Genomic DNA, 23,200 nt, shown 5'->3' with positions numbered 1-23,200 from the left:
CCTACTTCTGAGGAAGATTTTCGAGGAGCGATTGCTATGCTCACCCAGTTGGTGGCTGCTCGAAATAGTAGCCAAAGTTCACCAACTCCTAGCTCTAGTTATCAAGAGCCGTCTGCTGCCACGAGGATCAGAGATTTTCTGAGAATGAATCCGCCGGTCTTCACGGGTTATAACGTTGATGAAGGCTAAGTTTCAATGGTCTGATGCTTGTGAGAAAAGTTTTCAACAGTTGAAAGCTAGATTGACTACTGCTCCAGTACTATCCCTACCCGAAGGAACAGATGGTTTTGTAATCTATTGTGATGCTTCAAGAGTTGGGTTGGGATGTGTATTGATGCAGAAAGGTAAGGTCATTGCCTATGCCTCCAGGCAGCTTAAGACTCATGAGAGGAACTACCCCACTCATGACCTTGAGTTGGCAGCTGTGGTATTTGCTCTTAAGATTTGGCATCACTATCTTTATGGTGTACATGTGGATGTGTTCACAGACCATAAGAGCTTACAGTATGTATTCAGCCAGAAGGAGCTGAATTTGAGGCAAAGGAGATGGCTAGAGTTGCTCAAGGATTATGACATGCGCATTCTCTACCACCCAGGTAAAGCAAATATAGTTGCTGATGCTCTTAGCAGGTTATCTATGGGGAGTACAACTCATGTGGAAGAGGAAAAAAAGGAGTTGGCAAAGGAAGTGCATAGACTTGCGCGTTTGGGAGTTCAACTTATTGTCTCTAGTGAGGGTGGTACAATAGTACGAAATGGAGCCGAATCATCTCTAGTTGCAAAGGTGAAAGAAAAGCAAGATTAGGATCCCATTCTTCTTCAACTGAAGGATGAGGTTCACAAGCAAAAGGTAATGGCTTTTACCAAAGAAGGAGATGGAGTGTTGAGATATCAAGAAAGATTATGTGTTCCAAGTGTTGATGGTATTAGGGAGAGAATCATGAAAGAAGCCCATAATTCTAAGTATTCCATCCATCCAGGTTCAACAAAGATGTATCATGACTTGAGAGAAGTATACTGGTGGAGTGGAATGAAGAGAGATATAGCAGAGTTTGTGTCCAAGTGCCCTAATTGCCAACAAGTTAAAGTTGAGCACCAAAGGCCTTGTGGAGTGGCTCAAAATATAGAGATCCCGAAATGGAAGTGGGAAATGATCAATATGGACTTCATTACCGGTTTACCACGAACCCGCAAACAACATGACTCTATTTGGGTGATTGTGGATAGAATGACTAAATCGGCCCATTTCTTGCCGGTTAAGACTACGAACACTGCAGAGGATTATGCCAAACTGTATCTTAGAGAGATTGTTAGACTGCATGGAGTTCCTTTGTCTATCATCTCTGATAAGGGAGCTCAATTTACTGCTCAGTTTTGGAAGTCATTTCAGAAGGGCTTGGGTTCAAGAGTGAACCTTAGTACTGCTTTTCATCTGCAAACAGATGGCCAGGCAGAGCGTACGATACAGACTTTGGAGGATATGTTAAGAGCCTGTGTCATTGACTTCAAAGGTAATTGGGATGATCATTTACCTCTTATTGAGTTTGCATACAATAATAGTTTCCATTCGAGTATTCAAATGGCTCCTTATGAAGCTCTGTATGGGAGGAGATGTAGATCACCAATTGGTTGGTTTGAAGTTGGTGAAGCTGAGTTGATTGGACCAGACTTAGTTCACCAAGCTATGGAGAAGGTGAAAACCATACAAGAGAGGTTGAGGACTGCTCAAAGTCGCCAGAAATCGTACACTGATGTTAGAAGAAGAGATTTGGAGTTCGAAGTGTACGATTGGGTATACTTGAAAGTTTCACCCATGAAGGGTGTGATGAGATTTGGAAAGAAAGGGAAGCTTAGTCCCCGCTACATTGGTCCTTATCAGATTATGAGGAGGGTAGGTAACGTAGCCTATGAATTGGAGTTGCCTCCAGAATTAGCTGCTATTCATCCCGTGTTTCACATCTCTATGCTTAAGAAGTGTTTTGGAGATCCTTCACTTGTTGTCCCAGCTGAGAGCATTGCGGTGAAAGATAGTTTGAGTTATGAAGAGATTCCAGTTCAAATTCTTGATCGTCAGGTTCGCAAATTAAGAACTAAGGAAGTGGCATCTGTCAAAGTCCTATGGCGAAATCAATTTGTTGAAGAGGCTACATGGGAAGCTAAAGAAGATATGAAGGCTAACTATCCTCATCTATTTATGCCTTCTGATGACGATATTCAAGGTAATATTCCTTACTTCTACCTTTGAGTCGATGTTTATTCTTGAGTTTGAATCATTGACCATTTGAGTATCGGAGTTGATGTATTGATGATATTCATTCTTTATGTCTCCTATTTTCATCTTCATTCTAGGACGAATGATCCCAAGGGGGAGATATTGTAACAACCCCTAAAATATTGTATGTCGGTATTTCAATTCTCGACGAAAATAATACAGCTTCTGTATGTTGGGTATAACTTTTCATAGGTTGGTCCAAATTAGGTGATTCAAATTTCGGAGTCATCACAACATCCTTACCTACAACTTTCATGAAGAACATAACTTCAAATTCGGAGTATAAGTAGGTCAAATAAATTAATCTTTGCAAGATATAGTGCTGTGACGGAATTGAGTGTTGATAGAAGAAAATTCATATCTCACTGTAGGTTGCTCCAAATTGGTTGATTCGTGAACGATATGAAACTAGACTTCCATATCTACAATTCTTATGAAGACACCAAATCCTAATAAGGAATTTATCTTATTCAAACGTAGCTTCGAAAACGAGTATTCTGTTAAAAAGAACTCATCTTACCTACCATGGAAACATCTAGATGCATTTGACATCATGCATGACATAAATTGTCCTCCATTTAACATCATCCATGACATCAATATATTCCATTAAATTTTCAGATTTTTCTTTATAATTATTTTATTTATTGTTAGGTCCCTCTTTCCCACCTATAAATACCCACCTTATTTCCTTATTTTATTCATCAAGTTTTCTTAAGCATTTCTTCTCTCTATATACTTCTTCTCAAATATAGTTTTAGTTTTAGTAGTATAAAAATACTACTCCGGTTATTCTTATACTCCGGGTAGTACACAAAACGCTCCGGCGAGAAGAAAAGGCTAGGGATCCAAGAGTATTCCAATTCGGAGTAAACCTTCGGATTTAAGGTATGTAAGGCTTTCATAGCATCGGATTGAGTTCGTCCATGCGCCCAATATTTAAATTCATTATAATTGAGTTATAGTTGAGTTTTATCCAAATCTTGAATTCTAAATGAATTAATTCTTCTTCTATTGAGTTAGATATATTTATGCATTAATATTATTATTATTGTTATCTCTCATATTATTGGAATTATTGTTCATGGCTACTTTCCCATGAATCCTAATTGATTTGATGTTCATGAATATTTTTACACATGTTTTGAGTAAAGATGTTGGCTTTTTATTATTTTTATTGATAAAAAGAGAGTTATATGAATTAATACTATATAAGTATTTTATTGAGTTTTGAAAGAGCAAAAGAGTTGAATTTGAATGAATTTGAGAAAATGATATTTTGAGCAAGATGTTTTGATGAGATGAAAATGATGTTTTTGGAAGTATAATGATTGATGAACATGAAATGAGATGAGTTTGATGATTTAAATTAAAGTCCAATGAGACTAGATGATGAGTTTAATATGAGCACATATTTTGGGAGTAGTATTGAGCACCGAGTTGGGTAAGAGTTTAATTTACTCAAACCCCAGAACTACGTAGCCAGCGTAGGATGGAGGCTATGCCTCTTAAGTCCCAAAAAGAGGACTTTGATGAGTGGATCCAAGATGGTGATGTCCTTTACCCTGGCAAGGTATTGGATGGATGTGGCAACGACATCGCTTCGTTGTATCATCGCTAGCTCATAAGTGATGGTTGTCGGTTAGAGAAACTCCCAACTGAGTAAGCATTGCTTATTACTATTATTTTTATTATTATATTTTAAACTTACATTACATATTCATGTTGAGATGATGTTGAGTTCTGAGCTGAGTTTTATTGAGAGGAGTATCTTGATATCTGTCCTTACCTTCCTGCCATTTTACATACTCGTACATTCCACGTACTGACGTCATTCGACCTGCATCGTTTTATGATGCAGATACAGGTATTAGAGATCCTCAACAGGTGCATCGTTGAAGATCATTTCTTTTCAGCTATTTGGTGAGTCCTTCTTGTATTCGAAGGAACTCCTTATCCTTTTATTATTGTTGAGTGTGATGTTTCTTTTGAGGTAGCCATGGACATGTCATTGGCACCATCTAAGAGTATTAGAGGCTTCATAGACAGAGTCTGATGATGTAATCGGAGTAGTTATCCTTAGAAACTACTTCTTATAAAAATTATCTATTTTTCCTTTGATTATGACTAGCCCACATTAGTATTCTTAAGTCTTCCGCTGATGAATAAATAAGAAATGAGACCAAGTGGTTCTCTCGGAAGCCAGAAATGGTTTTTGAGTGCCGGCCACGCCTAGGGTACCCTCTCGGGGCGTGACAGTTACAGTCCGTGTATAGCAGGCGTGGTACAAAACCTGCAAGAGGGTCTGTAGGAGCGACCACCATGGAACCCACAATGTTCCATGAAGGGAAACACGACCCATAGTGGTCAAGCATGGTCCGTCCTTTGGAAATTTTCTAAGCTCCTTAGGGTAGGGGTCTCCATAGAGGGCACCACGGCTCATGGTGTTCGCCATGACCCGTGATCCCTTTCCATGGTCCTTTCCCTGCAGGACTGAGTTTCATAACCCCACTATGCTAGCTCATCATGAGAAGTTGTGCTGACTATGGCCCGTGATGGCCTTCGTGGTCGGCATCTGTTACCAAATCTGCTATTTGTTTTCTGGGATTTCATCCTTTGTTCCTCTTTTTTTGACTTTCTATCTTATGAATTCTTACAATTATCCTCCTTCTTAGGTATAGCTATGGTATCATTCTGCCGACACCCTATAATTCTTACAATCGAGAAAAGCTTGACCACTATAATTGTCACCTTGATATCTAGGGTTAGACACCCTATCCTTGTGATACTTAGGCACTAAATGGTTACCAAAAGATGATCCATTCTCAATCCGGGCCTTCTTTGTCATCCTAGGAACCTCCTTAAGTTTTTCCTCTTCGATTTCCTCGGCATGAGTCATGAGTCTAAAGATATCCATTTCCTTTACTAACATGGTCATCTTACATTCTTTAACAACCAAATATGATACCCCTAATATAAACTTACACATTCTGGCTCGAGGGTCAGACACCAAAGTTAGAGAATACTTGGACAACTTTATGAAGTTGAGGGCATACTTTCTCACACTTATACTCCCTTGCTTCAAGTTGATAAATTCCATCACCTTAACCTCCCCCAACTGTAAGGGAAAAAAGCGATCAAGAAATGCAACCTTAAAACTTTCCCAATCTACAAGACCCTCATTCACTCTTTTGGCCTTCCATTAGTTGTACCACACTTGGGCGACACCCCTAAGTTGGTAGGCCGCCATCTCTGCCTTCTCTTTTGAAGACATCCCCATAATATCCGTAATCTTATATACCTCATAAACAAAGTCTTGGGGATCCTTATTATCTTTTGAACCATGGTACTCGAGAGGGTTCGTCCTTCTAAAGTATCTAACTCTTGAAGCCGATGTGATCATATTTGGAGGAGCCATTACTCCTTGGTTGGCCATTATGCGAGCTAGCATAGTAATAGCGGTCCAAAAATCTTTATTAGTAACTTGATCGGGAAGAGGACCATTAGCTTGAGGGATTTTTCTTCTCGGAGGCATGTTCTAAAAATCACAAAGAACAATTATTAGGAAGGAAGGGCTTAGAGTACACTCTATCACACAACATGGATCATGAAGGAAGTGAGAATTTCCTAAGATGCCATATAGCCTCCTACTCATAAGTGTGGCATGCTTCACATTCATTAATAATACTTTACTTGACGTGGCATGATGGACACCTTAGGACACTTGAAAAACCTTATGCTCTGATACCATATTTGTCACGACATGACCTAAGGCCTAGTCGTAACACGGTGATCAAAACCTCAAAGGGCTCCAACCAAGCCTTTTATAGGTATAATAAGCATACATATGGTAAAGTAAAAGTTGAAACATCATAGGAGAGTCTAAACCATGAACAAAAATTAAGAAATGTCACATGACAAAATAGACTCGAAACATTTGTCTAACTAGATGCCTCTAATCATGAACATGGGCGGAGGCTAAGACATGTCCCTAGATCACCCCTAATATGAATCCTAACAAAGGTATTCGAAAATATTATCCAACTCGATGACTAGTCCCCGATAGATGAGAAATCACAACAAACACCGCTTATAGGAAGGCTTAACTAGCCACATAGAGGAATATGATCTTCGACCTAAATACCTACATTATGATACAATGTAGGCAAAAAGTATGTATTATTATGTTGGAATATACTAAATATATAGGCAATGCAATGCATAAAAAATCATGTTTGTACAAATGACTATTTTAAATTGCATGATAGGAGAAGTAGTAAAAATCATAAGTAGTCTTTAAGAAGGATCAATGCATAATAAACCATAAGAGTATCATATAAAGTAAAAGGTAGGATCAGTCATTTAAAACATGAAAAGGACCATACATATGTGGGATAGGAATCATAACCGATAATAAGTCCATGAGAGCTATAATATGGAATCCCAATGTTGCCTCTACATAAGAGGAAAAGAGAATATACTTGTCAAGGTAGACTCTACCCTGCTAGGCGGGTCATACACATGCTATATGTGGATCCACTAGCTTAGACATGAAGGCAACCTACGGTGGTATGTAGTTTATGAGATATGAGGTTGCTACTAAGGCTTTTCGTAGGGCCCCCACCTCAAATCCACTCGGTGGTAAGTCAAATCCCACGGAATACATACATAGCATAGAAATTATGGTTTTATATATCATAGTCATGATCATAGGTTTAAAATCATGGAGTAGCTCATTTTCGTAACGTACTTGTAATGTGAGAATTGTCCTTTCATCATTACAATCATACATACATAGACATAATTCATACTTAGAAAATTCATGACCATAGCTTGTACTTGAAATTAGGTTAAGACATGAATGCATGATCAATTGACTTGAAAATCATGAAATTGACTTAAAAACATTCATGATCATAAACTTTCTTTCAGACCATACATAATTCATATAGATAATATCATTAGGAGTATAATTAAAAATACTCATAATTTTTATCATGAACCCTAGAAATCAAAATAGAAAAAAATCATGGAAAAATTCTTCAATTTAATGAAATAACCATCAATTTATATAAAAATAGACTCATGATCGTACTTTGAATAAAAATTCATGCAATAGGAATAAAGATCATAAAACCCACAGAATATCTTACCTTAATTTGATATAAAAAACCTTGGGAAATTGATTGGGCTTAATGGATGAAAGAATCCATTAATTAATACCCACATACCTTAAGTAAGAAGAACAAATAATTTGGAAGAACTTGAGAGTTTTGATGGAGAGCTTGAGTGAATTTACTTGAAGTCTTCAATGGAGTCCTTGAGAGTCTTTTGTCAAGAGAAAAATATTTATGTGAATTGTAGAAGAACGAATAGAATTAGAGGTTTAGGTTAGTTTATAGAATTGAATTAGGTCCTAAAAATCCACCAAAACTATTTTTCAGCAGGTGTTTACCACCTAATCGATATTCCGAACTCAGATTTTCCCAAAAGGATTAAGGATAAGATGTTACATAAGTGGCCTAATCCCAAGGCATTCTTAAGGCATTTGTAAGTATTTTTGAGGGATGTTACAATTACAAAGACAATTAGGAAACTAGTTAATGTTTAAGATAAATTCTAACGACAACTAAAACAAAATCAAAAATATCACAAGAAGAAATTATTTTAGGCCGTAAATTATGAAACTAGTAAAGGTTTAAGAAAAATTCTCAAATAACAAGATACAAAGGTTCAAAGGGACTCTCTCAAATATTGTTAATATCAATGTAATATCTTATTAATGAATGAAAAAAAACTCCTATTTATAGAATAACAAAAGAGGTTGCTAGCCCTAATAAAATCTTAAAAGAAAAATCTTGAACTTAAGAAAAACAAAACCCTAGCTTGGGGTCTAAGGTAAAACTAAAACCCTAATAATTGTGACTGAATTAAGGACTTTTGGGGCTCCCTTGTTCGTTTCTTTTGAGTCTCATTAAGTTTTGATTAAGCTGCAGACTTCCGCTCCACTTAAGAGCTCAAAATTGGCTCTTTTTGGGCTGTTGAGCCTTTTTTCAGCACCACTTTGGACTTCTTCAAAGCTAAATTTTGAACTCAATATTCCTCCTCTTGGACTTCCATTTTGGCCACAAAATAGTTATAGCATTTGGGCAATTATCATTCATTCCACGAGTCGATAATTGCCATAGGAATCTTCCTTGGGCTTGAGCTCTTCTTCCCCAACAAGACACCGTTGGATCAGCGATTAAATACCTTTGAGCTTATCATTTAACTCTTTGGTTTGAGATATTTTTATGGGCCTCCTTAGAGTTTGTAAAGATTCATCCTTGTCTTTCAATGGAGAAGATCTTCCTTGGATGCTACCATTCGGGGACATATTGCTTATGAGTTCTTTTAAGTTTTTTCCCATACTTCATTCGGTTTTTAGATTTTTGAGATAGATAGGGACATGTCCTAGATACTCTCCTATGCTAGTAGATTCTTATGTTAGACGTAGATTTCCTGTCATGGTCTATTGTTCTATTTATGCTATGTTGAGATTATTATGACACTTATTTTCCTCTTTTAAGTTATTTACTTATGTTGATTATCTTAGTGGTATGCTTATATCAAGTGGTTTGTTTAGTATCTTCCGAGATCTTATTCACCATGTCACACCTAGGGGATAGTCTGGGTCGTGACAAATGTAATGAGTGAAATAGGTCACAATGGGAGAATCTTAATAGCTCAGTTAGTTGACTGTATAAACTCACTTTCTTGGTGAGTTTGACTCAATACCTTGTATCCCCTCCCCAATTACGCTTTCCAATCTTTATTTTTTTATAATATAATAAAAATAAAAATAAGACACAATATAATTATACCTAGTGATATATTTATAGAACCGATGCGAAAAAAGTCATATATCAACCCTTTAAGGGATTACTTGTGACAATCTTGTGCCTAGAGTCATGATAGCACCTGCTATAACCCACCAGTAGATAAGACAACAGTATTTTGAAACTACGAGTAATGAGAATTAGGGTAGAAATTAAACAGTAATAACAAATACTAAAGCGATAATAGGAACAACATGACTAAGTGGAAACACAACATATATATAGCAAAATATAAGATTCCTCCCAAAATCTGGAAGTCACAAGTACAGAGCTACTACAAAATACTAATACAATTCCCAAAAGTGGATCACGAAAACAAAGATTGTCTCAAAATGCGAAGGCAGAATCCATCGGTGGCCCCCTAAAGTTGGCATCAACTTTTACTTAGAAACCTCAACTAAGTTTGTTCATTATAGACACCTCAATTAAGGCCCTGATATGTCATTTTGATACTTCTTTGACAATCACCCAAATATATAAAGTATGTGTAATGCACTTGCCAATAACGTGTCAAAAGTGGCAAATTCAATGAAGACAAGTGGCATATATATATCAAAAATAATTCTCAAATAATGAATTTTGAGTACAAAAAAATGACCATTAACTTGATGACACGTAGTAATTTTTTATCTAAATAATAATTTTTTAAAAAAAATTAACAACTTTTATTAATCTCCACCCCCCACACCCTCCCAGTGGTCTCTCCTGCACCACCCACCCCTCCAGTTGTCTTTTCCAACACCACCCACCACAAAACCAACCCCTCCCCCACCCTACTAGATATTCATCACCCCCCCCACACACCCACCCTAACCCTACCCATATCATCTAAAGGAAAAAAATGGAGCTATGGTTTACGAGCTAAACCAACTACACTGCTTGAGCTTTCATTTGGTAATTGTATAAATCTTTTTGTATTTTTTGTGATGAAATTAGCTCTCATTTGGTTGTCTCATCTATTAAAGAAGATTGTTTCAAAAATACAACTCTAATACTGTGTTATATTGTGTGTTGAATTGTGACTATGTTAAAAAAAATTGATTATATGAAGATGACTTTAAAATAATTTGGAGAATTTTAAAAATCTTTGTTGATGTTTTTCAAATAATTTTGAGGATGAAGAAGGCAACAAAACAAAAAACGGTGTTTAAGCTTGGGGAAATCTTGTGTCATTCGAATTCACTTTATATTTGGCTCGAATATATTTTCCATTGATGAAAAATTGTAGCTAGAGAATGGAGAAGAAAAAGAACAAGAAAATAAATTAAAAAATATTTTTTAAAAAAATAACTCTTCACTCTTTGAAAATGGGTGCAGCACACACAATTTACTAAGTCATCACAAAGTGTCAAAATGACACATCGGGGCCGTACTTGAGGTGTCTAAAATGAATAAAGCTTAGTTGAGTGGTCTAAGTAAAAGTTGGTGCCAAATTTAGGGGGCTACCATCGATCTTAGTAAAAGGTGGTGCCAATTTTAGACAAGTCAAATATGTATAGATGGAGATAGGTAGATCCAAAAAACCATGTACTCACCCTCATCTTTGATGTAGATTACAGCTAGCCTGAATCAGTACTGGTAACTAGTACTCGGAATTACATCATGAAAATAGATGTAGAGTGTAGTATGAGTACGAAAACAACAGGTACCCAATAGGAATCATAGGCTGATTGATCTTGTAAAGTAAAGGTAATATTAAATAAGGAATAGAACAGAACAAAGGTAAGAGTGAAAATATAAGTAAAGAAATGCACACGAGTGTAGAAGGACTAATTAAGGTAATTTAAAAGCTAACTACACCTAATTGGGCTTTCATACACCCAGAAGGTACACTTATGAACAAGTTAAATAAAAACTAGGGTGGACCCCAATAAGACCGACGAGTATACAAAATAGCAAAACTACTGAACCTGCAAATCCATGGAAAGAAAATATAGTACCATAACCTTAACCCAAAATAATAGAATTTGTAAGTACAGAGGTCGGACCTTAAACCGGATGCTCTTCCAGATTGTCAGTATAATCAAGGCTAAAACTTGAATCTGGATGCTCGTCGAAGATATTAACATGATCTAGGCCAGACCTTGAATCTAGTTTCTCATCAAAAGTATCAATTTGGTCAAGCCTAGACCTTGAATCTAGATGCCCAACAAAGGTATCAATTTAGATGCCGAGGGTATCCACATCAAGATATGATCATGAGTTATCATGGAATGTATCTATAGTTAATTAGTTCAGCACTCCGAGCTTGACCGAACCTGACCCTACATCGCCAAACAAGGTCCAAAAGCTCAAATCATCAAAAAAATAAGCCAAAAGAAGAAGGGGAAGAGTAGAAGGTCTGCAAGCTAAGGCAACACCAAATCTAAGGCTCAAACTACCATACCCAAGTCTATCATTTCAATCTATAAGGAACTAAGCCATCCAAATTGACATAGGAGTGAAAGCAAGGCGTAACGACTCCAACTAACGTAAGTCTATGGAAACTCTAGACTAAGCTTAGACTAAGTCCAAAATGCTTATAATCAATTGAAAACAATAATTATCATGGCCACAAGGTATGGATTATTGCATTTAAATGACAACATGCTCAGAAATTCCTAAAATTTCTTGAAATAAACCTATGGAATGATTTCAAAACATCCAAACATGGTTCAATATCTAACCACCCTAAATTCCAACTATTCAACAAGCATTCACATAATCAAGTTCAATCTACGGAATGAGAAGTCATAGCATACCTATAGGCCGATATGGATCTTTCCCTTTTCGAACAACCTTCGAATGTTACTATGCTATCAAAAATAAGTACATGGTATCAATACGGTTTTTTTTTTCTAAATTTACTAAAATTAGAAATGGACTAGTTTCAGAATAAAAAATGGGAATGTGGGACTCGCTCCTATAATTATGGAATAAATTGTGTGAAAAGGTCCCATTTGCAATCTTGAATTATTATTCCAAGAAAGAACATAATTTGGGGATCGCAATAGCGAGAAACATTTCATGCAACAGTTATAATCTAGAATTTACCTTAATGACACCTCCTTGGCACTTTCAGATCACTAACCCACGTAGCCATAACAATTCAAGACATTTGGAATCACCTAATATGGACTTAAAATCGCAATAGTGAGAAACATTTCATGCAACAGTTATAATCTAGAATTTACCTTAATGACACCTCCTTGGCACTTTTCGATCACTAACCCACATAGCCATAATAATTCAAGACATTTGGAATCACCTAATATAGACTTAAAACAAAGGAGAAATCAAATTTTAAAAGTTGTAGAATGAGTTGATCTCGTTCTTTGACTTAATTCAAATATAAGGGAATTGACCTTTGCGAACGCATCTATAGTAGCCCGCGAACGGGGAGGTCTGGGATAATTCCCTTTGCGAACACAGCCAAGGGGCCCACGAATGTGAAGGACCACTAGGCAAGCCACCGCAAATGCATCCCAAGCCCCGCAAACATGGAGAGTCAAGTCAATGACTTCTAGGATCGCGGTTTGAGGTGTGCGAACATAAAGGCCAAATAGGCCCTACACCAGCACTACTACACCATGGGATTTTTTGCATTGTCCTAGTCTCTGACGAGGTTCTCTAGATTCGTTTGAAACCCGTGCAGGGAAATAAGCTATGTTACCCTATCAAATTCAATATTCCTAAAACAATTGAGCATTATAAATTTCTATACAATTTCATTTTAACAAAAAGTGGGTCACACACCCGAATGCTATTTTTTGCCAAATTCCACAATAGACCTCGAAATTAGACTAGAAGCCTTAGAAAGAGAATAAAAGGTCATTCTGGATCAAACTCGGCATTCCATAACTAACTAAACTAACAATATTTTTATCTGAGCACGTTTTCCAATAATATTGACCAAAGTCAAACTAGGCCAAATTTCAAAGTCTACAATGTCAAATGACCCCAAACTCATACCAAATGCTTTGATACGCATACCGACCATGCTACTAGCCTAATTTGGCCATTCTAGAGCTTATGGGACCATCAGAATTTTGTTATGAGGTTGTGCACCTAAAGGTAAGATCAAAATTAACTTTTCAAGATTCAAAAGCTCCAAAATAGAAAAGTAGGCCTAAAACCAAAGTGAACGACCAGAAAACCAATCAGACAGTGTCAGTAAGTCATAAATTACTTGGGGTATCTATATGAATGCTATAAATAATTAAATGAATGTATTAACTCAAAAATGACCCAAAGGGTCATTACATGAGTGGTATTTTGATGTGATTTGGGTAGTCATCTATTTTTTGGATTAGCTTTTAAAATTAAATTAGACATATGTCCATATGATATTATTACAGCATTATCCATTCTAATTTTCATTTTCAATTTTGGGCCCTATATTAAATTTTCCATTCTCCAGATGTCCAACCCAAAGAGGTCATTTTTTCACCCCTGAGCCTACACCATGGACGTGGCCATCACTCGAAAAATATTAGTTGTCCCAAGAGAAACCTTGGTCTAGCTGACTACTAAGTAAAAGACTAAAAAAAACATGTGGAATCTTTATAAAATAAACATTTAAAATCTGTTAAATACATCTCATGCAAAGGTATAAAATAAATCAGAATATGAATAATAATAATAACAATAATAATAATAAATATTATTATTAATATTATTATTGTTGTTATTATGTTTAAATCTTTTGAAAATAAATGACTAAGCTGACTCACTACCATTGTCTATCTTTGAAGCGTACTAATTGAAAAATCTTAACAACTGAGATATGAAATGTATATAATCTGAAAATAATGAGTTTTATTTCTTGACGAGTTTCTCTATCTGACAACCATCAGTATATATTGCATATCTTAGTTGTAAAGTTTTAAATGTTTGAAAACCATCATTATAAGCCTCGTTATGATACAATGTCTAGACAATATTGGTAGAGGCTTCCTATAACTTACAAAAGCATAGAACAACAACTTAACTTATGGATCCATCTAAAAAGTCCTTATTAGGAACTGGAGTGAGGAGTTCCCAAATAACGACATGATCCTATCATCTGCGGTGCAGGTTATGGGGTTTGAGCCATCTTAGCTCGTATCCAAATCGGTGCTCAATAACTCTCTCAAAACATGCACTATGTTCAACAACTTTAAGGAGGTCCTACTTTAGGGGAAACTAAGAACCTGATGCTTGAAGTCTATTCTCAAATTACTTTCTTTAAACTCAACTAAACTAAACTTTACTGATTGAAATTTCTTTATCAAAACTTATAATATTTTCTTTAAAAGTAGTCATGCTCTTTTCAACATAAAATAATGTATTTGAAACACTCAGGTTCCCTTAAAACTCTTATTCAACTAGTAGAGCTTAGAAATACTTTAACTGAAAATAATGTATAATATATAGGAATGTAAAACCTTCAAAAAACTATTAGCTAAATAGGGTTCATGTGAAAAATGGGCATGAACATCAATCAAGAACTAAAATCACATAAAGAATCATAATTTCAATGATAGGGTTTCAAATTCAATAATAAGGAATAATAGAAAACACAAAATTCAAGAAAAGCTTGGGTTAATGTCCTAGGTTTAATCTTTCTGATTGAATTTAGAGGTAGGGCATGATGATGAACTTAGTCCAATACTATGAAAAGTCTTACATAGTTGGAACAACGAAGTTCTTGATGAAGCTTTGAAGAAAACACTAAAAATCCTAGCTTTTCTCATCTTGAATCTTCCTAAAGACTTGGATGTGATTATGAGGGTAAATTGATGGAATAATACCTATAAGGACCTTAAGTAGGTGTAAAACCATCAAGATTTAAGCTTAGAAGGATGTGGAAAAGACAAAAATAACCCTCATTAAAACTCGGTGGGATCGTCTACGAGACCATCTACGTTCGTACAAACTTCTAGGGGTCATAAAAGCCCTCATGAAAGCTTGAATAAAATTTTGGGATTTCTGATCTTTTTGTCCACAGGGCCCTTTAACGGGTCATAAACATTTCTACGGTCCATAATACTCATCCATAGAAATTAGGTTTAGAGGGGTTTCAGGACTTTACTTTTACGAGGACATCTATGTTCCGTAAGTACTTCTATGGGCCATAGAATGCCCATAAATGTACGACTAAATTTCCAACTTTCAGGAATTTCTTTCTAGGGTAGTTCTATGATTCATAAAGTGATCTACAATCCATAGTTCATTCTAAGTAACTCAGACAAAAATTGTCGGTTTCAGAAGTTTGACTTTCTGAGTCCATCTACATTATATGGTTACTTCTACGAAACATAGATGGTGTCCATATAAATCAATTTTCTATAGAACTTGAGCTCTTTTCTAGGCTTTTCTGATCCGATCTAAGGTAGAAACACCGATGCATTAGTGTGATATCAAGAGAATATTATTGCAAATGGGTAAGAATACCAAATAATCATTTAAGTCATTTGAAGTGTTATTCCAAAGTTATAGGCCAAAGAGATCATTAAATAAAAGGTTCAATTTTAAAGTGTCATTATGGAGGAATATTTTAAATGATCTCATTTATTGTATAATTTTGAACTAGAATATCTCCTAATATATAAATATTTAGAGGTCCTACAACCTATCAAATGAAAAGTATTTGAGTGTATCTTCTAATAAAATAAGCCACTCATCAATACGACTTTGAAGTAAAATGTTGTGTGCATTATATGAAAGACACATGCACTGCCCAATCATTGCAAGACATGTGACATTTTAGGGAGGTCGGTCAAAATATATTCTTTTTATATTGAAACTTAGGGATTTTATTTCATATATACCTAGAATGTCTAAGGTTCTATTCTAAATAATTTTCGTCATCCTTTCTTCATAATACATCAAGGGTTCTTCATCTCAAACCTTCCCAAGCTTAAGGTAAGTTGAATTCTTCAAGAATAAGATGTCCTCATCTCCGTATATTGTAACATATACTTACATGATAAGAGGTATGGCTGAATTCTAGGGGACCAAACTCTCCCCTAATAGTTTGAAAGGAGTTTTATAGTTCCTTTATGGATCTTTTTTTTCCTCTAGATCTCAAGAAAATGAGGGTAGATTAATTTTTATTCTTTTGGAAAAACAACCTCAGTTTAGGCATATAGTATACGATATACCCAGTTGGATAGATTTCCTCCTTATATGGTCGGCACCCAGGATGCAAAGAAGCATCACTCTGTGGGTGGCCTTGGATATCATTTGATTTGTTCTTATGCAGTTGCTGCTTTAAATTAGGGTATCGGTATTGCAAGATTTGTGGCACACTCTAAGTAGACATTAGACCACTTACAAAAGCACAGGGCTGAGAAAGAAAGAGAAAAATAAGAAGGTGAGGACAGTTGTCATATTTCAAGGAGGTGATAAAGCTTATTCTAGTAGAGGTCAACCAAGATAGGCTCCATCAGCACAACACTCGACAGCTAGTGCCCCAACTTAGTCATTGAGACCTAGAGTGGAGTAAATTTAAACTCAGAGGTCACAACAACCCTGCTATTAAAGAGTGTTAGTCGACCACCACTACCTACTTGTAAATAGTGTGATCGATCTCATTTGGGAAAGTGTTGATATGGCTCTACCACTTTCTATAAGTGTGGAGTCGAACGTGATATGATGCGTGACTATCCCAGGCTTACAGCTGAGGGTAGAGGTGATAGACCATAATATTCTGACTCTACAGGAGAATCCTTGTCATCACCATCTTCTTTACTCATGGTCCTTAATCATCAATAGGTAGAGTTACAAGAAGAGGTAGAGGATTTGGGTTTGGAGTTGGCCCAAATAGCATGTATGCACAGCTAGAGGCTTCCCTAGATGTGGTTACAGGTACCTTATCTATTTTCTATCTTAATATATATGCATTGATATACCCAGGGGCTACCCTATCATATGTTACTCTAGTTGTTGCTAAGAAATTTGGAGTAGATCAAGAGTTATTAGGTGAGCTATTTGTAGTATCAACTCCGATAGGATAATCTATTATATCTAGAAGGGTCTATTATGGGTACCTAGTAATAGTATGTTGCCATGACATATTGCCAAATTTGATAGAGCTAGAAATGGTTGATTTGATATTATTATGGGAATGGATTGGTTATCCTCTTGTTATTCTATAATTGATTTCCAAGATAAGAATGATCAATTAAATTTCCTAGGCAATCCCTTTCTGGAGTTGAAAGGTAATCGTTTGATGTCTAGGAAGGTTTATTTCCTATCTTAAGGTACAAAAGTCTATAGAGAATGGGTGTTTAAATCGTATGGTCCAAGTAAGAGACCTTGAAGCTGAGAAACATGTGTCACCATTTCAATCCATACCCATTGTGAATGAATATCCAGATGTGTTTCCTGATGAACTTGTTGAATTACCTCCAATCAAAGATATTGATTTGGGTATAGATGTAGATCCTGGTATCCAACCTATATTCGTTCTGCATTATAGAATGACACCAATAGATCTAGAAGAGCAAAAGGTGTTGTTAAAAGATTTCCTTAAAAACAGTTTTAGTCACCCCAATATATAGTCTTAGGGTGCTCCAGTACTATTTGTATGCAAGAATGATGGCACAATTCAAATGTGGATGGATTATAGGCAGCTGAATAAAGTGATGATAAAGAATAAATACCCTCTTCCCAGGATAGATGATTTATTTGATCAATTAAGGAGCTAAATGCTTTTCAAGGATTGACTTGAGATCTAGATATCATCAGCTAAAGATTCGAGAAGTAGATATTCCTAAAACAGCCCTATGGATGAGATATGGACACTTTGACTTCCCCGTCATGTCATTTGGACCAATGAATGCCCCAACAGCCTTCATGGATATGATGAATAGAGTCTTCTAACATTTCCTTGATTTGTACATGATTGTATTTATATACAATATCTTGATATATTGATGTGATCCGGTAGAACATGCAAACCATATGAGATCATTCCTACAAACACTCAAAGAGCACCAACTATATGTGAAGTTTTCCTAAATATAAGTTATGGATGATCTCAATAGCTTTCTTTATCCATGTGGTGCAGGGTTAAGGAACGAGAGTAGACTTCCACAAGATTGAGGCTCTAAAGAGTTGGCCTTGGCCTACTACTTTGATGGTGGTAAATGGTTTCTTAGGGATAGCTAGCTAGCTATTACCAAAGATTTGTATAGGGCTTCTCCTTTTTTTCTTTCCCATTGACTAAGTTGATACAAAAGACAGTCAAGTTCCAATTGTCAGAAATTGTGAAAGAAGCTTCCAAGAGCTTAAAGATAGATTGACTACGGTGCCAGTATTGGAGAAGGGCATGTAGTTTATTATGTTTCTTGAGGCATTGGCCTAGGCTGCATCTTAATGTCGCATGGGAATTTTATGGCATTTATTTCCCAGCAATTGAAAAAACATGAACAAAACTACCACACTCATGATTTGAAGATTGCAGCAGTTGTATTTGTACTTAAGATTTGGCGTCACTCTTTGTATGGGGTATATGTTTATATATTTACAAATCATAAGAATCTCAAATATCACTTCAAGCAAAAAGAGTTGAATTTGAGCAAAAAAAGGTGGCTAGAGTTTCTAAAGGACTATGATGTGAACATTCTCCACCATCCAAGAAAAGCTAATATGGAATTTTATTCTCTATGTTGAGATGTTCAGAGATTTTCTAGTCTAGGAGTCCAATTTCTAGAATTCAAAGATGGAGGCATAATTGTGCAAAACAATATCGAGTCATTATTAGTGGTATCAGTAAAAAAAATATGATGATCCTTTATTGCTTTTGTATTGAGAAGTCATTTGAGAACACCAAATTACTGCATTTGAGTTAGTAGGAGATGGCACCCTAAGATGCCAAGGTAGACTGTGTTCTTGATATAGATGAGTTGATGTAACAAATTATGGCTGAAGTACATTGTTCTTGATACTCAATTCATCTAGGAGCTACGAAGATGTATCATGATCTTAAGAATGTCTATTAGCGGAATGACATAAGGAGAAATATAGCATAGTGTGTGGACAATGATCTAATTGCCAATAAGTGAAAGAAAAATATCAAAGGCCAAGTGTCGTAACTCAAACTATGGACATCTAAGTATGGAAATAAGAGGCCATTAATATGGATTTTGTTATACGTCTGTCTTACTCTGTTTTGAGACATGATTAAATTTGGGTGGTTATTGATCGATTAACGAAGTCAGCTCACTTCTTTTTATTAAATCCATCAGTATATCTAAAGAGTATGCCAAGTTAGATATAAGGGAAGTTGTTCTCTTCCATGGGAATTCATTGTCCATTATTTCAAATAGGGGTGCCCATTTTACAATAAACTTCTCGAGGTTATTCCAAATGAGTTTGGGCACACAGATGAACCTCAACACTTCATTTCTCCCACAGATAGATGGCCAAGTAGAGTGCACCATTCAGACACTCGAAGATATATTGAGACAGTGTGTTCTGGACAATAAATGAAATTGGGATGATCATATGCCCTTAATAGAGTTTGTCTATAATAATAGCTATCATTCCAACATTGGCATGGCTCCATTTGAAGCTCTTTATGGGCGGTGATACAGATCGCCAATTTTTTGATTTGAAGTAGGTTAAACTCAAATATTAGGAAAAAATCTTTTACAGTGGTTGTTGAGAAAGTAAAATTGATATAGGAGCACTTGAAGACAGTCGACAAAAATCATATGCAGACATGTGGTATAAAGACTTAAAGTTCCAAATTAATGATTGGGTATTCTTAAAGGTATCACTTATTAAAGGCATTATGCGATTTGGGAGGAAAGTTTAGTTGAGACCTTTTGTATTGTATTGGGGCAATAAGTTCGTTGAGATAAAACAGAAGGCAAGGTATAGAAAACAAGGCTTTTGTAATTCTTGCAAATTTTTCACCAAGTGTTTGATGAAATGCTTAAATTGCTAAAGATTATATTGTAGTTGTTTATATGAGCTCATATTATTGTCAATGATGGTTTTATTTCTGTAGCAACTTAAACTATGAGCTTATAAGGCGATTCAACATTATTTGACAAAGAACTCACAGAATGGTGTATGGAAGCTATGAGTTTGAGTTTATATGTATAATTAGAATGACTAAGGGGCTGGTTCTTTGTGGAGTATTGATTGGGGAGAAATATTGACATCATAGGTAAGTGATGAGCCTACTTGGAAAGTATATAAAGAGAAGAGTGTAGCGATATTCCATTTATCTATTATAATTGTTAAGCTTGTCACTTGAAAACCATTAGTTTGTTTGAAAGATATAAAAAGCTAAAACCTCTTTCGCCATTAATGCACGACCTAGAGTCGCATGTTCCTAAAATAAATGTCATTTGAAATTACATGTTAATGTATTCCTATTTTGAAAATCTTTTTAAGTTGGAGGTATAAACCTATAGAGTTATAGTACTCTTTTTCTAGTTAGAGAAGTTATATGTTTTATGTCACCGTATGTGTCTTCAGTTGAAATTCATAGAAGTTACATGGTATATTTGTATCATAAATTTAAAAGAAGGAGTTGGCCAAAAATTAGCCATATGTATATAGATCACATAGATATATGATTGTTAAGCTTAAGAAAATAATCGACAATTGTATTACGAGTATATAATTCATGAGTTACTTATTACAACCGTTTATAAGCAAGTTGATATTATAACCTACACTACATCATGGGGTGGATATTTTTAAAGCTACTTCATGCGACGCTAGTCTATGCACATAATTCAAATAGTCAGTTGGAATTTCTCATCGTGGATTCACCTAATTATATAGGCCAGCGGGCAGATCATACAAGAGCCTTTGTGGCGTACCTTGACATACCTCATTACTTAGACTATGAGATTTCCTGCATGGACATGAAAATATGCTACAGATGTCACTAATCACCAATAGTAGGCCGTCATATGACTATATGACTTCCTGACAGTTAGTTTTACAAAAGACAAAAGACGCTACATAATTAAGTAAAGATGTCACTTATGCAAATTCTAGGAATTTTTTATATATAAATGAAAAAGACATTATATTAGATGAGGACCCTCGAGATTAGTCATAGTTCAAGGGATGAATATTCTCAGATTGTCTATCTTGATATGTAATTCATTTGAACATTTTTATATGTGTACTTGTTATTCATTCTGCTTTACATAACAATACATGTTTTATATGTAGTGACGTCTCTATTTATGTGGCGCTTCATTTCTATCAATGCAGGCTCAGGTACTCAGGACATCAGATATTTCTTGTAGACTAGGGATGTGAGGCCCCGAAACATTGAAAGTTGAATTTTTGAGCTAAATAGAGAAAAGTGAAAAATTAGGAGTTGAGGCTCACCAAGTCGGATTAGCGACACACCAATTAGGATTGGTGGCTAGACAAAGTGCATCTAAGCTCTCCCAAAAGTGTTGAGGGTTTGTGCTTAGAAGAAGATGAATTTGGAGAGAAAAGTAAAGGTTTATGACTTGCCATTTTTGATATGAGAGGTGAGACTTCTCGCCAATAACCTGAAAGAAGTTAGCATAGGAGGAAGGCACTAAATGAGGTAGAGTTACTGATCGGTGACTCACCGACAAGGGAGGCGAGCAAAGTCGAGCTCCAAAATCATCAGAGGATTTTCCCTCAGAATTTAGGATGCTAGGTGAAGAAGTAGGGAAGATTGGCGATCCGCCGACTAATTCAGCGAGCACGGCCTATCTCACCCAACTGTCCTATGCCAGTCTTAAGTAAGGGCTTTTCTTCCAATTAAGACATTTAATTCCTAGACTTTCATTTTAAGACTAAATATTCATACTATAAGTACCTAAACCCTTCAAAATTCCCCCATTCCTTTCCCAATCCATAATTTTAATAATCTTCTCTCTAGAATTACTCTTCCAAGGTCCAATTCTAGAGACAAGCTAGGGTTCAATGATTCCAAGGTTTGAAGAATCCATATTCTCTATATTTATGGAAAATGTGGGAATTTATCCATGGATCCTTCCATCCATGGAGTACTAATATTTTCTCTAAATTCTTCTTTGTGAATTCTATTTCTAAGCCCTAATTTCTATGAAATTCCATTGGGCAATTCGATTATTGTGTTTTTTATTATCATTGATTTAATTATTCATAAATTAATTTGAATTCATGGTTTCAAGTTGATTTCCATGGACTCATGCATTATGTTATTTATGATACAATGATGATGAATTATGATTTTAATAAGGTGAAAGGTTCTCTCACCTAATCATAGATTTATGGGGATTGAAAGGTTTTCTCATTTTTGTATGAATCAATTATGTTAATGAACTACTCTTATGACTATTTTATGATGATGGATTGATATCATTAATGTCTTTCCTAATGATTTTAATGACCATGTTTTGTGATACTTCCATTAGGATAATGACTAAGTACCAAGAGAACTTTAAGGAGGGGTTCGGTCTGGAAGCTCAAGTAGTGACCCAAGAAAATCCTAGTAGCAATCTTTAGTCCCTAACTATATTGCCCGTGTAGGTGTTGTCCAATATACCTATCTAGTTTATCCACATATAGATCCTGATGTTATGTTGTTCTCACGGAGTCTACCTTGGCAAAGTAGCCTCTCCTTTCTTGATGTGGGAGTTACATCAGATTCCATGCTATAGCTCACATGGTCTTATATGTCGGTTAAAGGTCCTATCCCATACAATTTTTTATAATATGCTATATGTTCTTATGATTTTATGATGTATTGACCACATCATTATTATATGATGCACAAATATTTGCAAGTTTTACATATATTTTCACGATATTGGTCATGCATCCCATGGATTATGTCATATCTCAATTGTTCATGCATGTTTCTCATATATTTAGTGCATTCATGTACTAGTATATTTTTTCCTACATTATATCAAAAAGTAGGGTCTGATAATCACGCTTCTCCCACTTGTGACTAAAGGTCATTTTGTTGTCATCACTTGATTGGTGAGTCCCCATGTCTCGAGGGCGTAACAAATACGAATTTTATGTTCTTTATCATGAGGTTTATTTCTTTGTTTGGGTGAGCAAGTAACATGTCTTATGCCCC

The sequence above is a fragment of the Solanum dulcamara genome, chromosome 10, assembly GCF_947179165.1.
Source record: "Solanum dulcamara chromosome 10, daSolDulc1.2, whole genome shotgun sequence".
NCBI classification, from domain to species: domain Eukaryota; kingdom Viridiplantae; phylum Streptophyta; class Magnoliopsida; order Solanales; family Solanaceae; genus Solanum; species Solanum dulcamara.
The sequence above is the reverse complement of the archived record's forward strand: the minus strand, read 5'-3'. Positions refer to the sequence as shown.